This window comes from Poecilia reticulata, chromosome 18 (assembly GCF_904066995.2).
Source record: "Poecilia reticulata chromosome 18, P_reticulata-male-v2, whole genome shotgun sequence".
Taxonomy (NCBI): Eukaryota; Metazoa; Chordata; class Actinopteri; order Cyprinodontiformes; family Poeciliidae; genus Poecilia; species Poecilia reticulata.
The window spans coordinates 23,233,012-23,249,950 of NC_088847.1; the positions used below are offsets into that span (position 1 = coordinate 23,233,012).

Here is a 16,939-nt window from a genome sequence, read left to right on the forward strand (position 1 = left end):
TGTGTCCGGGTGTGTGTGAGAGGAGGAATCGATAGTGAGTGACAGGAGGGAGGGTTGCTGATGTCGGAGTGTTATTCTGGGCTCTCCTTATCACGACAGGCTGTTAGAGCCCACACACACACACACACACACACACACACACACACACACACACACACACACACACACACACACACAGCCATCACAGCGGTGCACACACACCCACACCGATGATGGAGGTTGTATTGTCTGTAACTCAGGGGGGGGAGAAGTCGTTTTGGTTTGTTGAAGCGTTGCAGAAGAAGCTCCACACACACGCAGCGTGAACTCTTTCCGTCGTTGTGCTGTTGTTCATTCTTTTGCATGGAGCATTAAGTTTTTTTAATGGAACACAGTGGCTTGTGAAAACACACACGGGCTGAAATGTGGTCAGTTGTTGTGCCTGCTTGTCGAGGTGTGTGTGTGAGAGACGATCTAGAAAGCACAAACAGAGCTATCAGTTGTCACCCTGGCTCTGGTTACATGTGTGCGCTTGGTTTTGTGTGTCTCGCCGGGGTTCGTGCGCGTCGTTTCTGTCCGTGTGTCTGGTTTCAGCTCCGCTTTGTGCTGCTGGTTAATTGATAAAGGTTAAAGCGCTGGCCGGCGGGGAGCCGAGGTCACCCCGCTGCAGTGTGACGGAGTGTGTTGGCGGCCAGCAGCCGGCCGGTCGGATCGCGTCGGGTCGTTTCTGAAGCAGCTGAAGTCGGGGATTATCTTGAAAACGATTTTCGGTTAATACAGCAGCTTTCTACCTAGCTTAATGAAGTCCTTGTTTGTGTTTTATGGAAGAAATCTAGCCTCAGAATCGGATACATCGAGTTTATTAACTTTGTTTTTTTACTTCAAGTACACCTGCAAAACTTGACCTGATGATGACCTTCTGGGCTGTTAGCAAATCAAATCAGGCTCCTTTGAACATGCCACACCAGTACGTTGAGCTAGGCCAGTGTTAGCTCTTAGCAGTTAGCTGGTTAGCATGGCTAATGAGGATAAGTAAGCGAAGATGATGTCATCAGAACAGCAGGTACTTCTTGACGGACATTTGAGTATTAAGTGGGTGAAATGTTTGACTGAGCTGATAGAGCGCTACTCACATCCGAAGACGCTTCTGTTCTGAGATGCTAATTTAGTTAGCATTGGGTTGGGCATCTCTGGCCCAGCCCAACGCCCTGATGTCATGTGATCAAAACGGAGTGATTTGATTGGCTAAAGCAACTCAGGTCAGTATTGGGGCCAGACCAAGAGAATTTAGTTTTTGAAGTGATGAGAATAAAATTATGATACAAGACTAAGGTCATAATAATACAAGAATAAAGTGGTAATAACATGATAAAAAAGTTATATTAGACTAAAATTGTAATAATACAAGAATAAAGTTGCAATAGTGCGAGGATAAAGTTGGAATGACACAAGAATAAAGTGGTAATAACATGATAATAAAGTTATAATATTAGACAAAAGTTTTAATAATTTGAGAATTAAGTCGTAATATGGTAATATAATGTGAATGAAGTTGTAATACTTTGAGAATGAAGTTATAATTCTACAAAAATGGTAAATATTATGAGAATGAAGTTGTAACACAATGAGAAAAAGTTGTAATACGAGAATAAAGTTGTAAGACAACAAAAAATAAAGCTGTAATACTATAAGAATTAAATGGGTGCCCAAAAATTATTATGATTACATAGTGTGTAATTTCACGGGATAAAAAATTGTCTATATATTAATTGTCTAAAAAGTTCAGATTGACTTTTTCTTCCGTTGCATTTGGTTTTGATCAATAAATACTAAAGTTGCGACTTTAACTTTAAAAGCATAAATAACTGTTAAAAAGTGTTTAGATAGGAAACTTAACATTTACTCCAGATTCTTTCTTCTCCTCCTTTTAAAAGCTTTTGCCTCAACTCGTTGTTTGAATCTGTCTCTTTAAATCGCGCTCGGCTCATCCTGGGTTATCACCAACATGTCTGGTGTAAAGTGAGCAGCTTTTTCACATCTTGTGTTCAGTTTAATGTTTTTCACAGTTTGCCATCCTGCAACCTGGTGGCTGAGTGTGTGTGCCTGCGTGTCTCAGGGGCCGAAAAAGTGGTTTCATGCTTCAGTTACCGTCCTACCGACCGGCCGGGGCGAGAGACGCAGCGGAGATGCTCTCTCTCTCTCCCCCTTGTCTCTGTTTTCTGTATGAAAACAGGAGAGTGAAGGATCACAGAGGGAGAGGTGAAGATCAAAGCAAGAAATATGACCCTCTGTCACCATGGAAAAGAACCGATCCTCTTCGTGTGTGTGTGTGTGTGTGTGTGTGTGTGTGTGTGTGTGTGTGTGTGTGTGTGTGTGTGTGTGTGTGTGTGTGAGGATTGAACAAAACATCGAGAGGGGAGAGGCAGGTCAGTGTGTGTGTGTGTGTGTGTTGGAAATAGATAATGTTTCACAAAGGCTGTTTCAGTCTGCAAGTTTTCAGCAACTGAAACTGCTCTTTGTTTGCGTGAAGAAAAAAAACCTCAGAAAATGCGCGTTCTCAGCTTCTTTTTGGTTTCTTCATCTTTCTTTTTTTAGTTGAGCCAACATGTAAATTATTTATTGCAGCCAACATCTGGGCAGCTGCAGGGCAGAGTCTGAGCTGCATGGTAACCCCAGCAGAGATAATTATTAGCCTCATTTATTAGGCACAGAAACAAAGTACAACAACATCCACCAGCAGAATGATCTTAATTTTTATATAAACTGATAATAAGATGTTTTGGTCTTGAGTTAATAATCTTCAACCTTCTGGTTTGGAGCAGCAAAAGATTAGTCAGACTGGTGAGGCTCTTTACACCCGGCTAGTCCAAACGACGGCGTTTTAATGAACGAGGTGCGTCTGAAACTTTCGATAAAGCAAGAAGACGTTGCTGAGGAGATGTTGAGGAGAACGAGGGGGTCTAAAATCACCAATGTCCAAATTTATACCTAGAAACGTGGGCAAGAAACGACGGTAGAAATGGTAGCAAAGTTTTGGCGGTTTTAAATAAATAGCAGTTAATCATCAGCGTAAAGAGAAACGTTGTTCATTTCTTTAAATCTGTTCACAGAAAAATACCCAGCAACACAATATAGATAAAACACAAGCTAAATTTAGTTATATAGCGAAGTTAAACAAAATGTTTTGATACACACTTATCACAAAGAATGTTTATTTTTTTAGGGGTTTTGTGTAGATTAGGGAGTAAATATCTAAAATCACCAAATATAGCTTAATATGCATCAATACGCACAGTGGAAACTGTCTCAGCGCTTCTGCAGAATATCTGAAGTCTTCCTTATTCCCCCTTAGGGCTGCAGCCAATCAGAGACGAGGAAAATGAATGGCGGTCTTGGAGTGGTTGCTTTTCAAGCAACAACCAATAGGATGTCAAGTAATTTTGCGCTAATGAATTTCAGCTGCATTTCCTTCAAATATTTAAAAAGTATTTAAAAAACCGTCACACAATTTGGAAAAACAAGCTTACATGTTCAATCTTCAGAGTTTTTCATGTACCAAAAACTCTGAGAGCCAAAAGTTTAATGTTTATTTGAACTTTTTAAAGTTGTTTTTCACAAACCTCCATCTTCCCCAGTAAAACGGCTCCGGTTTGCTGCCAGAAACGTCTTTCTTCCCTCCCCAGATGTGTCTGGTTTGCAGAGGGAGCAGCCCAGGCAGCAGGGAGAGATGAAGGCTTGGAGTAGGTGAGAGATGAAGGAGGATGGGTTGTTGTCTGCAACAAGATTATTAGATTCCTGTGAGCACACACTTCAGCACACAAACACACAGTCTCTTAGGTGCACTTAGCAGATTGGTTTAGAAATTGCATTAGGGAGTGTCGCAACAGCTTTTCCTCTCGTTCACCTGGTAATCTCTCTATCCCGCCTCCTCCCTCCGTCATATCTCAACTCTTCCTCTCACCTCCTCTTCTCGCTGAGCTTAATCCCATTTCTCCCCTCTTCTTTCTTCCCCCGTTCGGCTCGTTTTATCTCTTCCTCCTCTCCGTTCTGTTTTTTATTCAATCTTCTTGTCATTTACTCCTCCCTCCCTCCCTCCCTCCCTCCCTCCCTCCACCTGGTCTTATCTCTATTTATTGTGACAGCTTGTCAGAGGTGCGCGTGTGCGCGCGTTTTAAGAGGGGAAAGGAAAAGAAAAGCGGGCGACAGATTTACAGTTTACGGCGAGCGGCGTCCGTGAGCCGCGATATCAAAGAGAGAGGCAGCGAGGAGGAGGAGAGCGAGGAGGTCAGAGGCGAAGGAGGAGATGAAAGGAGAGCAGAGGAGAAGAGTTGAGAGAGGGTAAAGAGAGGGCAGCGAGGGGATGACGGGTGATGTGTGTGTGTGTGTGTGCTCCCCCAACAGACAACATGTTATTAATAAAAACAGGAAGAAAACGTAATTATCATCCACTCTGAGAGAGGCAGAGTGTCTGTTTGTCAGTGTGTTATTACAAACATAATTATAGCAGAAATCAATTAAAAACATGACAAGAGCATACATGCACATCCACGTGTGTGTCGCCCACCAGCAACTTCACCAAATTATCACTTAAAACTTTGTAATTTGTAATTAGGAGAGCAGGAACATGTCAGGAAGCCTACAAGTGTTCTTCCTCGTAGCGGATTTAACACGCTTTTCCTTCAAAACATTCTCCGTTTTTTCAGTTTTTAAGAAAGCGCCTGGTTTTCAGAGTGTGTGTGCGTGTGTGCGTGTGTGTGGGTGTGTGTGTGTGTGTGTGTGTGCGTTCATCACCACCCCGCGCGTCAAAAATCCTTCCCAGACAGCTTGTTATTAATGCAAACGTATAATAATCCATTTAGAAACATGTCATCATGATTAGAATAATAACAGTGGTTAAACCGACTGAGACGTTTATGGAGGAAGGAGTTCTCATCAGTTTGGCTAAGTGTGTGTGTGTGTGTGTGTGTGTGAGTGAGAGCAAACAAACATGTTAGCGCTTCAGTCGACTGCCAACTTTCCAAACTTCTGTTGTTTCTTCTTTTGTTTACGTATAAAAAGATTCGGGACAAGAAAATGAAGTTATAACAAACACTCTCCGCCAAGTGCAGCTCGGGATTTGACAAGTTAGTCATGAAAATTACAGATTTCTCTCATCAAGAGTTGAAGTCTTTACCTGAATCTGGGAAATCGAAGTCGGTAGACCCGAAACTGAAATTATGCTGTTAAAATCAGTGAAGTTTCTCATTACTGTGAATATTGACGGCCTGCGTTTGAGGCTCAGATGTATTTTTGTTGGACTGGTGTACTGGATTAGGAAAACTGGTTTCCAACATTTTAGTTTTGACGCAGTGAATGACTTTGTACAGATTTGTTTTCCACTGTAAGAACCTTTTCCAGGTTTTCTGGAGCCGTTATTTGCCCCCCTGTGGTTTGACTAGATTACTGAAGCATAAACAAAGAAACGGGAAAGTTATTCTTGAAAAACGTCCCGGTTGAGATGTAATACTTGGGGAATAAAACCGTCATTCGGTGTAAGTTTTGTGGTTTTAATCTGTTTGTATTGTAATAAAAATTACAAACGGCATTTTGAGAAATAAGGCTGCACAGTGGCGCAGTTGGTAGAGCTGTTGCCTTGCAGCAAGAAGGTTCTGGGTTCGATTCCCGGCCTGGGGTCTTTCTGCATGGAGTTTGCATGTTCTCCCTGTGCATGGTGGGTTTTCTCCAGGTACTCCGGTTTCCTCCCACAGTCCAAAAACATGACTGTCAGGTTAATTGGCCTCTCTAAATTGTCCCTAGGTGTGAGTGTGTGTGTGCATGGTTGTGTGTCCTGTGTGTCTCTGTGTTGCCCTGCGACAGACTGGCGACCTGTCCAGGGTGACCCCGCCTCTTGCCCGGTACGCTAGCTGGAGAGGCACCAGCAACCCTCCTGACCCCACTGAGGGACAAGGGTGTCAAGAAAATGGATGGATTCAAAACATTGTAGCATGGATTTTGAGAAATACATGCTACAAACTTTCTCTATGAATTCATTCAGTTTCAAAAGCTGTGAAATAAACTCAAACTTTTTGTGACTAGATCTGTTTCTCCTACTTTCTCAGACGATGGATCACAAACTGTCTCTGAAATCAGTTTGCAGTCATTATATTTACATTATGAAGTTTAGTTGCCATGACGGAATAATTGCTTCTTATTTTATTGATAAAATTTTTGAATTCAGTGGTGGGAGTTTGAGTTCATTGATAAATCAGCCCTGATCTGAATTAATTTGACGATTGGCTGCATGTGGAAACCGATCTGATCCATCCATCCAATCCACCTTCGCAAATCTGTAAAAATCACCCATTGCTGTTCCCCTCCTCACCTGTGGGGGCGCTTCACCAAGAGCCACTGAAGGAAATGACACAAACACGTTCAAAAAAGACATGAGCACAACTTTCTTCTTCACGAAATGTAAACAGAAATGTGTAAGAGTTGGATCGCTCCTCCCCAAACAAACTGGACTTTCTAGTTCAGTGGTTCTTAACCTTTTTGTACCGAACCCTCCAGTTTCATATGCGCATTCACCGAACCCTTCTGTAGTGATAAATAAAATATGATTTTTTTTCCCTAAATTCAAGACAAGATCACAAAGTCTTCTTAAAAGGTAGAGTCTCTGAGAACAGTTCTTCAAAATACAGTCAGTGTTTTCAGCAAAGTTGAGCTGACTGTCCAGGAACGACCCAAGGTATTTAAAATCTGCCACAGAATCAACAGGTTGGCCATCAAGAGAAACTGGAGCCACTTTAAGGTCTTGTTTAGATAATTTAGTTAGCTCTACATTCTTAAGAGAATGAAAAAAAAAAATAAATAACAAAGACTTTGCTGTATTCTGATTTAGTAATGTAATTATATTAGTTGTGTTACCACCCCACACCACTAGAGGCAGTACCAACCCCGAAAAGATGCGACTATGGAGCAGATTTAGAAGTTCACCGAAAGCTACAGAATGTGGTAAAAACTGTGAGCTTTGCTGAAGTAAATAAAGACACAAGTTCAAATCCATGCTGAGAGAGGAGCTAATTCAATCAGGGCTCCTCCGCAGCTCTGATTGGCTAAGCAATGTAACGTGATCCTCTGATTGGCTAAGCAATGTAACGTGATCCTCTGATTGGCTAAGCAATGTAACGTGATCCTCTGATTGGCTAAGCAATGTAATGTGATCCTCTGATTGGCTAAGCAATGTAACGTGATCCTCTGATTGGCTAAGCAATGTAACGTGATCCTCTGATTGGTTAAGCAATGTAACGTGATCCTCTGATTGGCTAAGCAATGTAACGTGGTCTTCTGCAGCAAGTGATGGCAAAGCGGGGCGTCATCACGACTTTACACAAGTGTGTCTTTACCTCTGCGGCGCCGAACCCCTGAGACCGACTCATCGAACCCCTGGGGTTCGATCGAACCCAGGTTAAGAACCACTGGTTTAGACAGATGAACTAAACGGCTCTAAGCTGTGAACGAGTCTCAGCTGGGGAGAACTGTTCTTCGCTTTTACCACTTTAATGCTCTGCTCACACGTCTGCTCTTGTTGCTTTTATTTAAAACGGTTTAATCTGCGAATACGATGGACAGAAATGATCATTTTATATTGAATGGTGCCGAAGAGGACTTTTGTTTCAAGTCGATTTTTCTTTTGTTATGCTTGTAAATCACACATATCCCTAAAAGGTTAATACACACAACACTTGGTACTAAAGAGCAACTTTTCATTGCAAAGCTTAGAATCTACGTTTTCAGAGTCTGTAAAAACATTTAGAAAACAGCAACACCTTCTGATTAAGATGAACAAATAAGACAGCGAGTTAAGAAAGAGGCTAATATTTTCAGTTCATGTGTTTGTGGGACAGTTTAAAGTTATGTGGACTGCGAGAGTTGATGGGTGAAGGGATCCTCAGTCTGAAAGGTTGAAGCTGTTCAGTGTGTTTCTGAGTGGCCTAAATGCTTGGGAAACGTTCAGCACCATCAGAGTTTTCTTCATCCGGTTGAACCATCCAAACAACGTTGCCTCTTTCTCTTGCATCTCATCCGAAGGACGTCCAGCCTTTGGGACGGAAACTCGAGGCGGTGAACCGATAGCTGGTCCAGAAACACGACTGCCGATTCAGTGATGGTGTAGAGCTGCTCCTTTGTCCGTGGTGTGTGGGCGCTCTGACGGCGGTGACCTGTCCGCAGCTGAATGACGGGCTGGGACTTCTCCCCCCCCCCCTTCAGCCCCAAGCCAACATAAAGAGCTAGTTTTGGTCAACAGTTGTCTGTTTTACATCCCCCATTGTCTTCTCCGTAGATGAGCTTCACTCTGGTTGGTTAAGCCTCGTCCTTTCACTTTAAAAGCCCAAATCTCTCTGTGGTCCTATTATGAGACACAATGAACCCTTGAAACGCTTTTGAAGTTAACATTTACGCTCTTCCTCAACGTTGCCATGCCGGAATCAGGAACGGTGTTTTAAAATGTCATCCCGACTTACTGAAACCTTACCCACACCTGCACATTAGCATAAAAATGACTTGTTTCTGTCCTTACATTTACATTTTTATTTTTTTATTTTTTTTGCAGCCAGTAAAGCCCTCTCTGTTGCTTTGTCAGTCGTCAACAGCAGGAAGGGTTCGTCGTGTGAATATGTGAAGACGTAGCTTTTTTAGCCATGAGCTTGTCATTCAGCAGCCGCGCGGTACATGTGTGTGTAAGTGTATTTGCATCTTAACTCGCCCATATATGTGATTTCCCACTGAATGCTGCTGTTTGTGTGCGCGCTGGCAGACATGCTGTCGTTTTGATAGCTTGTCATTGAAGCGATACGGCCCACTGTAATTTTCTACTCAAAGGAAACAATGCAACAATACATACTTCACTGTCAAAAATAAAAAAAAACCCCTTCATGCTGCGTGTGTGTGTGTTTGTTTGGTGGGTGTTCCTGCTTGTGTCAATACAACTGGCCCCAGTTTGTGCAACATTTCGGAGTCTTTTTATTTCTCTTTCTTATTTCTGTTCCTGCTATTTCTCTACATCCTTGACATATTAGTGTCACACGAATCTGCGTGGAAAAAATGTTTGTTCTAAGTGAAATTACGCTGCTCTTTGACAAGATGGTTAAAAAAAAACACACACCAGTGTGTTAGTTATAAAGAATCAAAGTAAAAACATAACGCATAAATTCCTTGCAGGAGGATAATAAAGTGAAATTAAACCACAGGTAAAGCCAGTAAAGTCACATAGTGCAACCTGACATAAAAGCACAGTGAAGCCAATAAAACCACATACTGTAACATGAAAGCAGTCACTCATAAAGACCCAAACTGTTCATTCATTAACTGCGTTTTTTTAATTACGGCTCAGGCCGGTTTATATAGGAAATGTCTGGTTCTGTTGTTTTAACTTTAAATGGTTTCGTTTGACCATTTTTTCTGCTAATTGGCAGTCCGCTTCCAGCTTTATTTTTATTTTTACAAACAATGTTTCAGTTGTAAGTTTGGCAGATCAAACTGTATTTAAAAAAAAAAATTAGATGTTACATTGTGCAGATTTAGCAGATAATTTAATTTCCAATTGGAAAAAATAAGTCAAAATACTTGCTTCGTACAAATTGTTTGCCAAAGATTCATATTTTTTATTTTGCTAAATCATAATGATTTAAGTGTTGCTTTGATCTTGTGTAAATATTAATGTTTACAAGCAGACATAAGAAGCTACCTGTAGCTAGCTAGCTAGCTGTGTTACCTAGCTAACGGTTTTTACTAGCTTTGAGGTGAAAATAACCATAAACAGAAGCACAAATTATTGATAAAATTATAGAAACCTTTTGATTTATTGATTGATGTCAAATCTAAAAAAATATCTACTTTTAATAATTTGAAATATTTTTTATTTTGCTCAGTCATATTGATTGAAGGGTTGCTTTAATTATGTGTTAATGTAAATATTTACAGGCAGATGTAAGAAGCTAACTCTGACAACTAGCTAGCGGGTTTACCTAGCTAACCTGTTTTACAAGCGTGGAGGTTCAAATAATCATAAATACAAGCACAAAAGTTTCTTCTGCTAAATGGTTGCTCCATTTTATTAACTGATTTTAAATCTATACTGAACATTGAATATAGATTTGATGTCTCTTATGTCTCATAAAGACTTAGCTAAGGTTAGCTAGGTTAGACCTAGCTAACCTGATAAAAGCTGAAAATACTTAAAATAAGCATTTTTTAAAATCATCTTTTATCTTATAAACACCCTGTGTAACCTATTATTTAACTAAAATATTCTAATTCATGACTGAAACACTAAAATAATAAATTTCATAGAGCATGTAGCAGTTAGCTTGAATGCTAACTTCAGCTAAATCCAATGGTGCAACAATTTGATTTATAAAAGCCACTTTTTCCCATTAGGATGTCACGTCAATTAGTATAAAAACATTTAGAAAACAAAACCCTGGTTAATTTCTACCATTTAGGGCAAAAAAAGGCTTTAAAAGAATTTAAGTTTGAAGTTTAGGTGTTTTAAAGTGTTAATTTTATGATCTAATCTGAAGTAACCACATTTATTACAAAGAATTTAAAATTAAGCATAACTGAACTGCAGAGTTTTAGAAATGACCATTAAAAATATTTATTTATGAAGGATATTCATAGGTAATAACAGTAGATGATCTCAGTTTATGCATAATTTGATGAATATTCAAACATCTGGCCGCCAAAGTGGCCATAACTGGTTATGGCCACTTTGTTATTCCTGGAGTGTCTGAAGAAAATAATTAAATGTATTTTAAGAGGACTTTGTCACTTATCTTCATTTGTGATCTTCATCAAACTGATTCAGGCCTGGATAATGTTGGATAAAAGCTATTTGGGTCGTTTTTTTCTATTTAAGTAAAAACTTTCATATTTATTTATTTTTTTAAAGCTTGTTCTCGAAAGCATCGCTTTTTTTTTTTTAACGCCCTTGGTTTGACAAAATCTTAATCTAGTGTGTAAAATCTTCACATTTGACACACCAGCTTCCAGTCAGACACTGAGTTCATCCCTAAATGATACCAGCTGACACAAGTCAGCGACTCAAGGACCGAAAGTAATCAAAATCCATTAGCTTTGAATATAAACCCTTCAAATCTTAATCAAATTCACGAAATCTCAAACTGTTTGGACACAGCGGCAGACAGCGGCTCTGCGCTAATCTTAGATCGCATTAATCATTGATTCGGTGTCTGGCTGTAATTGATATGTAAATAGCATGTTTAACCTCCATTTACATGTGCGGCATTTTGTGCGCCGCGGCCCCACACTAACGAGTGTGTGTGTGTGTGTGCGTGTGTGTGTGTGTGTGTGTGTGTGTGTGTGTGTGTGTGTGTGTGTGAGTGTGTGTGTGTGTGTGTGTGTGTGTGAGAACGGCGGCGAGGCGAGTGTGGGAGTGCAAGAGGCATGTTGAAGGAACGGAGAGGGGGGTCGCCTCTAACTTACAAAAGAAGTTAATTAAAAATGAAAAAAGAGAACGAAGGGGGCGCGGGAGGAGTGGACGGAAGAGGGAGGGGTAGACGAAGGGAGGAAGGAAATAAAAAAAAAAAAAGGAGTGAAGCCGGGGAAGGAATAGAGGGAGGGAAGCGGTGTTTTTATTGAAAACGGGTGGACAAACAGTGGGTAATTGGCTGGGGCTGCAGGGGCTAAAGGAGAGGTTCAAAGAGAGAGCAAATTAACAGATAGTGGAGGAGGAGGAAGGGAAAGAGATGACTGAGGGAGAAACGTGAGCGAAAAAGAAAGTGTTGACTCAGACGAGATGGTTGGATAAAAGCTCACCTATCGCCACTCTGTGGCTGTAGAACATCTCATCACCTGGAGACGTTTCGGGCTCATCTGGACGGTTTCTCTGGCTGCAGTCATTTCTACACTGTAAAAACAAAAAGATGTACCAAGTATTTTGGTTTAGCTTCTAGAGCTTCTAGAACTTCAAACATCCTGGTACACTTGGAATAAGAAAACTGACTTATAAGCTGAGTCGCATTTACTGGAGTAATTTCATTATGAAGTGTTTTTACTCTTGAGTGAAATTTCTGGATTTTCTACCCGCTGAGTGAAAAAGAAACATGTTTTAACCAAACGTTTACCACACGCCTGCGGTTTTTGTTAGTTTATTGAAAGAAACTGATTTGGAAACATTTTTCTTTTGCCTGATTTTGTTATTTTTTTGTTGCTCATATGAATTATTGTAATTTTTGTCCTTAAAATACCAAAATGTCCACCTAACTTTATATTTTGGTCCATCTGAATATGTAATTTTTAAATATTAAATGACTGATAATTTGACCAGTTACTCACTTCTTGTGTGAACTTTTTACCAAATACTTTTTTAATTTCTTGAGTAATTTGTTGGTCGGCTACTTTTTACTTTTACCTGAGTAAAAATATGTTGAAGTAGAGTTTCTCTTACTTGGATTAAATTTTTGACCTGCTTTGCCCACCTCTGATTAAAACTAACTTTTCAGCACAATATATAAGAGTTTAAGTCAATAAATACTTAGTTTGCATGAAAAAGTGCAGATTAAACAAGACAATAAGGAAGTATTTACTTAGAACAAACTCCAATTTCTTGCTGAAAAGTTTAATTTTCCTGTGAAATCAATGAAGTATTATTTGAATTTGAATTTGAAGTATAAATTTTGCCAAATTGCAAACGTTTGACTGTGAAGTTTGTATCGATTGTGAAGAAATCTACGCTATGAAGGATACCAGACATGTTCAATCATCTCCCACTGCGAAGCCAGAAGTGACCAATCAAACGACGCCTTTGCCAGCAATAAAACGTCTCAAGCATTCCTCTGCCTCCGACTTTATTTGCTCGGTATTTGGAAGTGTGACCAACATGAACTCAATAACTTTGTTCACTTCCAGCAGCGTCAAACTACAACTACAGGCAAATTACGTTTCCTTTTTTAAAAATTCAGTGTCTTCAATTTCACTTCTTCTCTTTCTTTGATTGGTGTGGTTGAAATTCAACTGGAGAAATTTAGCTCAATGGGAGAAACGCTGAAGGTAGATGAGAATCAAACGGAATTGCTATAATATCTGACTATTGATTTTTATTTTTTACAGCTGCAGAAAGGAATACATCTTTAAGAAAGACACTGGGGTTTGTACAAAATAGCAGCTAATAATAAATTGACTAGATGGTCTAAAAGAACATTTATCAGTCCCTCCAACATGTTGCAATGTTTTTTCATTGTTGTGGCCTAAAATTACTGATTTTCAAAATGTTGCAACTCTTTTTAAGCTCTATTTCTGCCGTTATCTGGTCTTATGAAAAGTAGGAATTGCTGCACATAAGCTTAAGGAATCGAACCGTTAATCCATCCATCCATCCATCCATCCATTTTCTTGCACCCTTGTCCCTCAGTGGGGTCGGGAGGGTTGCTGGTGCCCATCTCCAGCCAACATTTCAGGCGAGAGGCGGGGTCACCCTGGACAGGTTGCCAGTCTGTCGTAGGGCAACACAGAGACACACAGGACACACAACCATGCACACACACACTCACACCTAGGGGCAATTTGGAGAAGCCAATTAACCTGACAGTCATGTTTTTGGACTGTGGGAGGAAACCGGAGTACCCAGAGAAAACCCACCATGCACAGGGAGAACATGCAAACTCCATGCAGAAAGACCCCAGGCCGGGAATCGAACCCAGAACGCCACTGCGCCACTGTGCAGCCCCCAAACCGTTAATATTCAATTTAAAATAATGTTTTACCTTCTTGAAGTGGAAACTTTAAAAACTCCTCAGGATATTTTATTTACATTGAAGTTCAAAAGAAGAATCTTTATTGGTCATCCAAGTGAACATGAATATTTACACTTTGTTACAAATCATCTCAAAATGCTTTTTTGCAGCAAAAGCAAAACATGCGTTCATACTTCAGGTTAAACTTTCAGGTCATGAAACAGGAAGTAAAGCTGGAAGGTGATTGGTCGAAGTTCAGCCGAGTTTCAGTGATTGGTCGGAAACAAAAACGTTGCGATAACTGGTGAAAAGTTTGCAAACCTGTGAAAAACTTGTGAATAATAATTGAATTGAGATTAGAAGTTGTGATTGCAACATCATACGTTCCTGGAGGGACGATTATTGATTTTATATTGACAGTAATAATGTGCTTTGCTGATCGATTTGACCATTATGACCTTTGACCAATGAAGCAACAAACATTTAATGGGTAAAAAAATCTGATAAAACGTGGTTAGGGTCAAGTGTTTAATTATGTCAACACTATTTCTACTGTTTGTAGCAAAATTAAAGTTTGATATTCATCTTAATTGGACTAAACCTGAACCTGGGTAATCACCGAGGGTTTATTGCGCTTACCTCTCTGATCAGGACTGGTTTTATCAAGGTGCTTCGTCATTATCGGTCACCAACAGTAGCAGTGTGATCGTCCATGAACATTTAGAAATTAAAATGTTTCAGTTTATTCTCGTTTTCTCCAACAAACCACTAAAATCTTCCCCCGATTTCCACATGAAACACTAAAATCCTTTGAGCCCGGGGCGTTTAGGCGTCATCCCTGCACTTCAGGTAAACGTGTCTCTGTTTTATTAGCATTTGGTGTGAGCATATCTGTGAAGTGTGTGTGTGTGTGTGTGTGTGTGTGTGTGTGTGTGTGTGTGTGTGTGTGTGTGTGTGTGTGTGTGTGCTGACTAAGGCTTATCAGATTCTCAAGGGGCCAAAAAAAAAAAAAAAAAAGCCAGAAGAAAGAGAGGGGCAAGAGGGGAAAAAAAGAGGAGGATGGAGGTATTCTCTGCCTGGCTGTCTGATTGAATGGAAGCTGAAAGGTCACGACCTCTTTCTAAACACTCCACGGTTCTCAGCATTAATCAAATAACACTCACACACACATCGGCGAGCGCGCACACACTCTCCTCACACTCCTGCGCTGACCTTCACACTGCGAACACGCATAAGTTTGAAAACGAGTCGGGCTTACGCAGGCAGATGCAAATGTTGCTTACACACACACACACACACACACACACACGCAGCCAGGTGAATTTAGATGGGATTAGACACACATACCACACTGTATAAACAGCGTCAAACAGCGTGTGTGTGTGCGTGCGTGTGTGTGTGTGTGTGTGTGCGCGTGTGTGTGTGGCTGTAACAGTGACATCTGCACCGTTGGCTAAACAGCTTGCGAATATGCTGATAAAAACAACGCCGGCAGCCAAATTTACAACACCTATAAAACACACATCCACACACACACACACACACACACTCGTACACTCGGAGGGCGTATTACGGTGAGATTTACGGTGTGTCTGTGTGTGTGTTTGGCTTTATTGCAGTTTACAGGATGGTAAGAGCGTCTATGTAAGCAACAACTACTATCTGTGTGTGAGGCGGGGAGCCGTGTGTGTGTTCTGCCTGACTTTCTCTTTAATTTTTTTTATTTTTGTGGTTGTTGCTTTGTGTTTGTAACCTCTGGTTCTTTGTGTCCCGTGTTTGTGCAGCTTGGTTCTGCTCACTGTGGATCGTCCCGTTTCATTTGGAAACTTTCTCAAAGGATCCGAAACGCTCCAGACAAATTAATCTTTAGCCAGATGGTCTGAAATGTTGGAGCAGGAGCAGCTTTTTTGTTTTTTTTTCTTCTTCTTGCATTCACACCAGTTCTGATTAATCCGCTTCAATCGAACTGTAGTTTATTTGTTTAAAACGTAAGACTCCGCTTTTTTCGCTTCTGATATCGGAGGTTTAGTATCGTCCGATGCCAATCTGGGACAGAAAAATAGAGCTAAGTTGCCTTAAAACGTTTCTTTCTCTTTTTAAACACGCTGAATTACATGTTTGTTTGATAACTCTGCCCCACTACAGCACACTAAGATACACCAGTGGCTTCACAAGCTTGGTCACACATTTAAAACCATTCAACCCAGTAGCAACCAGTGCAAAAGAAATGATGCAGAAACTGATCAAAATAATGGGTTGCCTCCCACGTTCAAACTGCAACAAATCTTCCTTCAGATGGTTCAGAAAGTGAAATTAGGAATTTTAAATTTAAAATAAATAATAAAACGTGACGTCAGTCAGAGCTCAACGAATAGAGCTAGACTGAACAGATCCGCCCCCATGGATGTCATCGATGCTCAATCTAGAATATTTTTCAATATCGGTACCGATATTAATATTGGATCGGTGCATCTTTATAGAAAGTTCGGTTCATTTGGAGAGGATTGAATGTGTAATAAAGCTCCAAAAAAGTGAACTCTGGTCCGCCTGAAAATCTAGATATCGGTTCGGTTGAAGTGAACTCTGGTCCGCCTGAAAACCTAGATATCGGTTCGGTTGAAGTGAACTCTGGTCCGCCTGAAAATCTAGATATCGGTTCGGTTGAAGTGAACTCTGGTCCGCCTGAAAATCTAGATATCGGTTCGGTTGAAGTGAACTCTGGTCCGCCTGAAAATCTAGATATCGGTTCGGTTGAAGTGAACTCTGGTCCGCCTGAAAATCTAGATATCGGTTCGGTTGAAGTGAACTCTGGTCCGCCTGAAAATCTAGATATCGGTTCGGTTGAAGTGAACTCTGGTCCGCCTGAAAATCTAGATATCGGTTCTGTTGAAGTGAACTCTGGTCCGCCTGAAAACCTAGATATGGGTTCGGTTGAAGTGAACTCTGGTCCACCTAAAAACCTAGATATCGGTTCGGTTGAAGTGGACTCTGGTGCGCCTGAAAATCTAGATATCGGTTCGGTTGAAGTGAACTCTGGTCCGCCTGAAAACCTAGATATGGGTTCGGTTGAAGTGGACTCTGGTGCGCCTGAAAATCTAGATATCGGTTCTGTTGAAGTGAACTCTGGTCCGCCTGAAAACCTAGATATGGGTTCGGTTGAAGTGAACTCTGGTCCACCTAAAAACCTAGATATCGGTTCGGTTGAAGTGAACTCTGGTCCACCTAAA

General features: G+C 40.7%; 1 protein-coding gene and 1 long non-coding RNA gene across 4 annotated transcripts in view; one reads left to right on the forward strand and one right to left on the reverse strand.

The window, feature by feature from the left end:
* The window catches only part of LOC103481242 (dachshund homolog 2), a 102,961-nt gene that overhangs the window by 7,947 nt on the left and 78,075 nt on the right, over positions 1 to 16,939 (forward strand). The gene's annotated exons all lie outside the window — the stretch shown is intronic.
* Positions 1 to 16,939, reverse strand: part of LOC108166091 (uncharacterized) — a 52,915-nt gene that overhangs the window by 6,663 nt on the left and 29,313 nt on the right. For all 3 annotated transcript variants that reach the window (XR_014084809.1, XR_014084808.1, XR_001776373.2), the window contains exons 2-3: positions 11,797 to 11,887; positions 3,600 to 3,752 (exon numbers count right to left, since the gene is read on the reverse strand). This is a non-coding gene — a long non-coding RNA (uncharacterized LOC108166091). The remainder of the gene's footprint in view (positions 1 to 3,599; positions 3,753 to 11,796; positions 11,888 to 16,939) is intronic.